This window comes from Miscanthus floridulus, chromosome 18 (assembly GCF_019320115.1).
Source record: "Miscanthus floridulus cultivar M001 chromosome 18, ASM1932011v1, whole genome shotgun sequence".
In the NCBI taxonomy this organism is placed as follows: domain Eukaryota; kingdom Viridiplantae; phylum Streptophyta; class Magnoliopsida; order Poales; family Poaceae; genus Miscanthus; species Miscanthus floridulus.
In genome coordinates, this window is record NC_089597.1 from 61397389 (window position 1) to 61405272 (window position 7884).

Sequence of the window (7884 nt, forward strand, 5' to 3'; positions counted from 1 at the left end):
ATCCGATTTTGAAAGTTGAGGTGGTAAATTGTCCGATATTTGAGTGCGAGGATGCTTTTTATATTCAGTGATAAGTTTAAGAGGGTAAATTAAACATTACTTTGCTATAAGATAGATGGCCTCACTAGGAAATCAGTATATAATAATACTAAATTGACAGTATAAAATGCTAACAATTTTTCAAAACGAAATCGAGAGTCCTTTTATATTTCAGGGCAAAATCAGTAGATGGCCTCGCTCCCGTTGAAGATCCATAACCGGACTAGAATAGCCGTTTGCGCCTCGAAATGAAATAACCACACTACATAATTTCTAGCTTGGCCTGACGGGTAGCATGTGTAGCACTAACATGCTGCGAGCTTTAAAGTTGTTCATACAAACAATTTTGTGCCGCAAGGCCGTTATTAGTACACGATGGTTCGATGCTCGTCCGTACCTGACTTCTTCCAGGGAGGGCAGTCGAGGTGAGCCTTGGACCTCAGCAGTTGGTCCATGCTGACGGAGAGGTATCGCCGCTTCGCCGCTGCACAAGCGCCGCAGAGAAGGCAGAGCACGAGCACACTCACCAGCGACCGTTGCGAGGCCATTGCGTGCAGGTGCAGCAGCGATCCGTGGAGCTGATGGAGGGTGGACTCGTGATCCGGTCACTAAATAGCCGCGCTATCCCTCGCAAAACGAGCACATCAGCTTTGGCTGAGGAAACTAAGATACATTTTTGTATCTACCCGTCGCCCCGACGGCGACCAAAACACCACGATGCAAAGGTTGGTTTCCTTTAATTTTCTCGACCGGCCGGGCCGGCGGATGCAAGGGTTGCGCATGATCGATGGACCGGAGCTATAAGCAAAACGTACACTCTATGCCAAAATAAACCAATTTCTATAATCATTTTAAGTCAACAAGTGATTGATTAACACCGGTTGTGCTCGACAATGATTGATTAACAAATGCGTAAGTCTACGATTTAGAAAATTCGAGGAAAGCTATTCACCCGGCAGTGAAGACACCTATGCTCAAAATTCTTAATGGCGGTGATTTAGGATTCAAAATTGCATGTCAATTACAACGAAAGAGATGCGGTACGTGGCAAAGCAGCAACACAAACGACAATGGGAAATCTTAGCAGTCTTCGCAGCTTCACGGCGGATATCAGCGAATCCAAGTTGAGGCGTGCTTATATAATTCATCTATGATAAGTTATTAGATGGTCCTAATCCTTTCCTTTGTAAAGAATACACATATTCTTCCATGGCTTCTCTGGTCGTTGTCTTGTGCAGCTACTGCTGCTACATCGCTCATGCAGGCGACGAGCATGGGTTTGTAGTGGCGCCACGCAGGTCTTATGAGCCACAAGCAGCATGCTCTGCATCCAGAGGTACGGGACCTCAGTATTTCGTCGTCGTCACTTGTTTGGCCGTCTCCACATTTGAGATTACGTAACCATATATACGCATCACGACTTTCAGTGAACCTGGAGCGGAGCAGTTAAGAGGGGCAGTGATCTACGCAACTTATTAAAACTCTAATTCTAAACTATAGCCTATTTAATTTCAACGTAAGCAAAACCTATGCAATGATAAACTATCTAGATATGCAACTAAGAGTTTGCTCGGTGTGTTGTTATCTCTACTGAAAAAGAGGTATGCAACCGATATTCCAATCATATCCACTAGCCTATCAATTAAGCTAACAAGGTAAAGCACACAACCAACGTACACAAAGTAAATGCGGAAGGTAAAGGGTGATAGAGATGCAAACTCCCATTCGACGACGCTGGTACTTTTAATGAGGTACCGAGAAACATGCAAGCTTGCCCCTATCCTCGTTGGAGCCCTCTCAAGGAAGCCCTCACAAGGACCAAGCTCCTGATCAAGTAACTCTATGGAAAGTACCGGGCCTTCCCCACGCGCAATTGAGTCACCAGAATGCCTCACCTGGACCGCTCCCCGCCGTCTTCACTATCGAGTTTTCGGCCAAACCGCCGTGGGCCTCGTTTCCTTCGGTACACGGTGGTGGCCGACCACACTTTAAACGCGATTGGTGTGGTCTCACAAGACACTACAAGCCGCTCCGAGTATAAACACGGTGTGCGCAAGTACCTTATGATTAAGTAGTATGCAAACCTCACTAAACACTAGTCATGTATATATAGCCCCTCACTTGAAACTAGCCGTTGGAGGCTACACAAACTTTCCGTGCAGGCACTGGACATGTCCGATGCGTCCACGTTAGCTAGCCATTGGGCACTAGCCGTTGCCAACAGTTAGAGACTCGGGCATCCGGTGTGATGTCTGGTGCGCCACCGGACATGTCTAGTGCATTTTGACCTTCTCCAACCCTCTTGCAACGTCTCTAGAAACCCAGTTTAGTGCACCTATCCGGTGCATCACCGGACACATCTGGTGAATGCCTGTGACTATGCTTGGTGCACACTTTGGCGTTCGGTGTCACTATCCCAGTTTTTTACATCACTATCGGTTCAAAATCCTCCTTCACTGCCGGATTTTGAACCGGCAGTGGCATACCGCCAGTAATGTGGGGTTGACATCACTGTCGGATCTTATGAACCGACACTGTTGTGGTTTTTAGAAAATCCAAAAAACAGGCAAAAAAATATGGATTTTTTTTTTAATTTCGGGAGACGCCCCATTGGACAGCCACATGGTCGAGCATCGCAAGTCACAAGTCACACGATTTTTCACGCGAAAATCACACGCTTTGTGCCCACCGACGCTCAAACCCCTCACCTCCTGCTTTGTGTCTTCAGCCCCTAACCACTTCACCAGCAAGTTGTTTGTGTCCGAATGAGATTTTCGACCAAGTCATTTTATGTTTATTTGATTTTGAAATGAGTATTTGGGATCCTAAACGAATTCAAATGAAAAAATTGTCAACTACAAAGTTTTATAACTTTTCGAGATCTAGAACTTTCATTTTGATAGTTTCTCCATCGTTTACAAAATTTGAATTTCAAATTTAAGAAATTCAAACATAGTTTTCTTTGACAAGATGCTTTCAAATCAAAAAAGTTATCAACTACAAAGTTTCATAACTTTTTGAGATCTACAACTTTCGTTTTTGCTGTTTGTCCATCCGAGGTCATTTAAAAAATTAAATTTCATTTTTTTTAGAAATTCAAACATAGTTTTTCTTGACAAGATAATTTCAAATCAAAATGTTGTCAACTATAAAGTTTCATAACTTTTTGGGATCTACAACTTTAATTTTGGTAGTTTCTCCATCCGAGGTCGTTTACAAATTTTGAATTTCAAATTTTAGAAATTCAAACGTAGTTTTTTTTTACAAGATGATTTCAAATCAAAAAGTTATCAACTACAAAGTTTCATAACTTTTCGAGATATACAACTTTTATTTTGATCATTTGATCATTTATTCATCCGACATAATGGTAGTAACATTATTCACAAATATAAATATCCCTCTTATAGTTTATGAAGTTATAAGAGAGATACGTAAATTTTGAAAAAAAAATCTCACTACCACTTTATCGGATGAAGAATGACCAAAATAAAAGTTGTAGATCTTAATAGGTTCTACAACTTCTATGCTCATGACTTTTTCAGCTGAAATCATTTAGTGTTCTAAAATAACGTTTGAAGTTGCTATTTTTTGAAATTCAAAATTCAAATAGATAAAACACAATCACATGAAAAGATGGATAAAATAATAGTTATAAGAACACAATAAATTGATAGAGCGTGATTTTAGAATTTTTTAGGAAAAAATCATCAAATTTGAAGTTAGTATGAGGGAGAAAGACTAGTTCCAAATTTTAGCCAAAGATTAAAAAGATAAATCAGAGTTCTTAAACAATTTTAAAATTTAATTTCAAAAAGTATTTTGAACTAGTAAATGATTTCAAATAAAAAAGTTGTCAACTATAAAGTTGCATAACTTTTCGATATCTACAACTTTTGTTTTGGGCGTTTCTCTATCCAAGGTCGTTTGAAAAATTCAAATTTTTAATTTGAGAAATCGAACGTAGTTTTCATTAAATAGATGATTTCAAATGAAAATATTTGGACATCTAAATGATCTCAAATTAAAAAAAATAAACAAGAAAGTTGTAGATCTCGTCGAGTACTACAACTTTGATATAAAGTTCGTCTTAATCGAACATCATATGAGAAACTTATGAAGTTTCTTGCAAGCATATCACTGTCGGTTCAAGCCACAAACCAGTGTCGGTTCTTGCTAAAACCGGCAGTGATGACCCAATATCACTTTCGGTTAATGGCTAAAACCGACAGTGATATGAACCGACAGTGAAGACCCGAATATCAGTGTCAGTTGATCCTATTATTGCCGGTTTACCAAAAAACCGACAGTGATGGACTATCACTGTCGGTTTCTTAAAATCCGGCAGTGATGAGGCCGGCAGTGATGTCCAATTCTTTAGAGCCGCTCCGAGTATAAACACGGTGTGTGCAAGCACCTTATGATCAAGTGGTATGCAAAGCTCACTAAACACTAGTCATGTATATATAGCCCCTCACTTGAAACTAGCGTTGGAGGCTACACAAACTTTCCGTGTAGGCACTGGACATGTCCGATGCGTCCATGTTAGCTAGCCATTAGGCACTAGCCGTTGCCGACGGGTGGAGCCTCGGGCATCCAGTGTGATGTCTGGTGCACCACCGGACACGTCCAGTGCATTTGACCTTCTCCAGCCCTCTTGCATCGTCTCTAGAAACCCAGTTTGGTGCACCTGTCCGGTGCATCACTGGACACGTCTGGTGAACGCCTGTGACTATGCTTCGTGCACACTTTGGCGTCCGGTGTGCCCCAATTGCCTGCACCGGACACGTCTGGTGATGCAGTTATAGTTGCCGTTGTTTCTTCTTCGCGAGTCTTTGTCCAGGCTTCTTCCCTCTTGTCTTGGACTCTTGCTTGTTCTTGTAGGTCTTCTACATGTCTTCTAATGTCTTGCTTGAGGTGTTGAACATTCGTATCATCACGTTGCCTAAGTCTAAGTCACTTTGCGTCCGTTTGAACTATATCCAAAAGCACTAGTAAACAATATTAGTCCAAATGATCATTTTGATCATCAAACACTAAAATCCAAACTAAATGGGCCAAAGCTCCATTCCTTATAATCTCTCATTTTTGGTGTCTGATGACAACACAACCAAAGAAAACAAATAATAGATACAAAAATTAAAATGCAATATACTTGCTAGGTTACAATGCAAAGGCAAAATCATATGATGCTAAAAAGATACTACTTGTAACAAACTTCTTGTCCATCGCTAATGTCCCTTGTGTGGTATTAATCCACTTCCTCCTTTTCTTGGACCATCTCCTAAAATAGGGCTCTTCCCCATTATTTTTTAGATCTCCCATAATCAAAACCACTCGTATCATTGAAGAGATTTGCACTGTTCACGGATACCATAGTATCTATATTTTTTCCTTTTCTATTTTTTTTTGTCCCTTACCTACTGGCAGATCATTTTTTTTCGTTTTTTTTTTGTTTTTTGCTTATTTTTTCCCACGCACACACGCAGGGTTTACATGCTAGTTCACTATAGATTTTTATAACAAGACAAAAGCAATACTGTGCGGAAACTCAGAACTTGCAGCACGCTTCATTTTATCCTATCTGTAAATCATACAAGAAAGAGCATATCAAAATGACTCCCAACGACACAACCCGTCTTCACTGAATATTATATATTTATCATCGAGGAGTTATATTAAAAATCAACTGGCCAAATCCGATCCTTCTCCCGCACCAACGTCGTAGATCACCTCGGTGCCCCCGCTGCTGCGTGTTGCCGATGATGTTGAACGGCATCGTCGAAGGTCTCGGCACGAACGCGAAGCAGCCGGTGGCGGGCGCCGTGTCATCAGGGTATATCAAGATCGCGACGGGGCTGAGGTCGAACACGAGCCGTCGCTGAACTTGAAAGACACAGCCGGTAGGAAGATTTGCATTCTGGCCCGTGAAGTCGTAGCACGTGTCGAGGGGGGTCGTACGCCGGCGCCGGCTTGTACTGCGTCATGGTGAAACTTGAACCGGTCGCGGAGCGAATGTACGCCTCCGCTGGGAGGTAGGTGAGGATGGTGGCCGGAGTCGAAGAGCGTGGCCGTCTTTTGTGAACGACCGTCGGTGGCACCGGCAAGATGAAGCCGCCGATGTCGATGGAGACGAGCTCCACGAAGTACAACGACGGGTGATCTTTCTTCTGTATCATCGCCGTGTACTGCACCTTGTCGTTGGAGGCCGGAGTAAGTGGAGCCGATGGTGAGGTACCCATTGCGTGGTGTCGAACGACGGCAGGCAGTACGAGAAGGTGGCGCCGAACGTCGCGGCGGCTTGCGACGGACAGCGACGCGACCGCGGCCGAGGCCGATGAAGCCCATCAGCGTCGCCGAAGCCACCGACGTTTGTCTGGCCGCATCCGAACGCGAACCCGGGGAGTGCCTGCGTGGAGGTGAGCGACAGCGTCTCGTGGGACAGGATAAATTACCCCCCTAAAATAGAGTGATTTCGTTGGCAGTTTTGACTGATGTGTCAAGTAGGTCTCACATGTCCTCATTTATTTTGTCATACCATATTATATTGAATGTTTGAGCTCCTAAATGATCTCAAATAAAAAATCAACTACAAAGTTTCAAACGTCTTCAAGCACCTACAACTTTGGCACAGAGCATGTCTCCAAGTGACATCGTTTTGAAATAAAAATCATAATTTGAATTTATTATTTAGATAACTTAATATAAATATTTACGCCTCTAAGCGATCTCAAATAAAAGGGTGCTCAACCATAAAGTTATAGATCATATTGAGACCAATAACTTTGGTATAGACCATGTCAATGTCTGAGCTCGTTTAAAAAAATCAAAATTAGAATTTAAAATTTGTATTTTAAAATCTAATAACTTACATGAATATCTGATCCTCTAAAAAATTTCAAATAATAAAGTTGTCCTACTACGGTATTGTAGATCACGTTGAGTTCTATAGTTTCATATAAAGTTTGTGTTTCATCCAACTTAATATGAAAATGTTAAGATTTTTTGATATAAAAGAAATACACGACCACCCAACATATGTGTCCCACGACCATGTGTAAGTAAAACCACCACCCTGAAACCACATTGAAATGGCCAGGGGATATTTTATCCGATTTTGAAAGTTGCGGTGATAAATTGTCTGATACTTAAGTGAGAGGATGCTTTTTTATTCACTGATAAGTTTAGGGGGGTAATTACACTACTACAGAATGGACTTGTCCCGGGCGGTAACGGCCTTTAGTCCCGGTTACCGCGCCGGGACAACGATCCCGGGACTAAAGGTGGAACCTTCAGTCCCGGGTCATCGAGCCGGGACTAAAGAGGGACTGGTGTTACCAACCGGGACTAAAGGCCCTCCAGCCGAGCAAACCTGGCCGCACTCTTAGTCCCAGTTGGTAACCCCAACCAGGACTAAAGGTTCTTTTTCTTTTTCTTTTTTTTTTTGTTTAATTGTTTTCAGTTCAGTTACACATATTTGTTTAATATATAATATGTTTTTATGTACGTATTCTACGCTGCTATAATAAATACACGCACGCATATAATTACATCTAATTCTCATCTCGAGCATTAATATTCAAATAAAGTATGAAACTATATTATAGATATATATGTATATATACAATACTTTCATAATCTTGTTCTCGAAAATAACGATATCAATAAACATTTAATTTACATCATTAGTTTCTTAGATCAAAGTAGAACTCGCCGTTGGGATTTAGCACTTTTTCTAGAAGATATCCTGCTATTGACTCTTGAACTGCTTTCAGATGGTCTTTTGCATGACCCTTCGTTTCAACCATTAGTCTTGCATTTGAAAAAAAGGAAAAGATTAATACA

At 41.5% G+C, this 7884-nt stretch overlaps 1 pseudogene; it reads right to left on the reverse strand.

Moving 5' to 3' along the window:
• Window positions 1-5609: 5609 nt before the first annotated feature.
• Window positions 5610-6487, reverse strand: LOC136523937 (aspartyl protease family protein At5g10770-like; annotated as a pseudogene).
• Between the last annotated feature and the right edge of the window lie 1397 nt (window positions 6488-7884).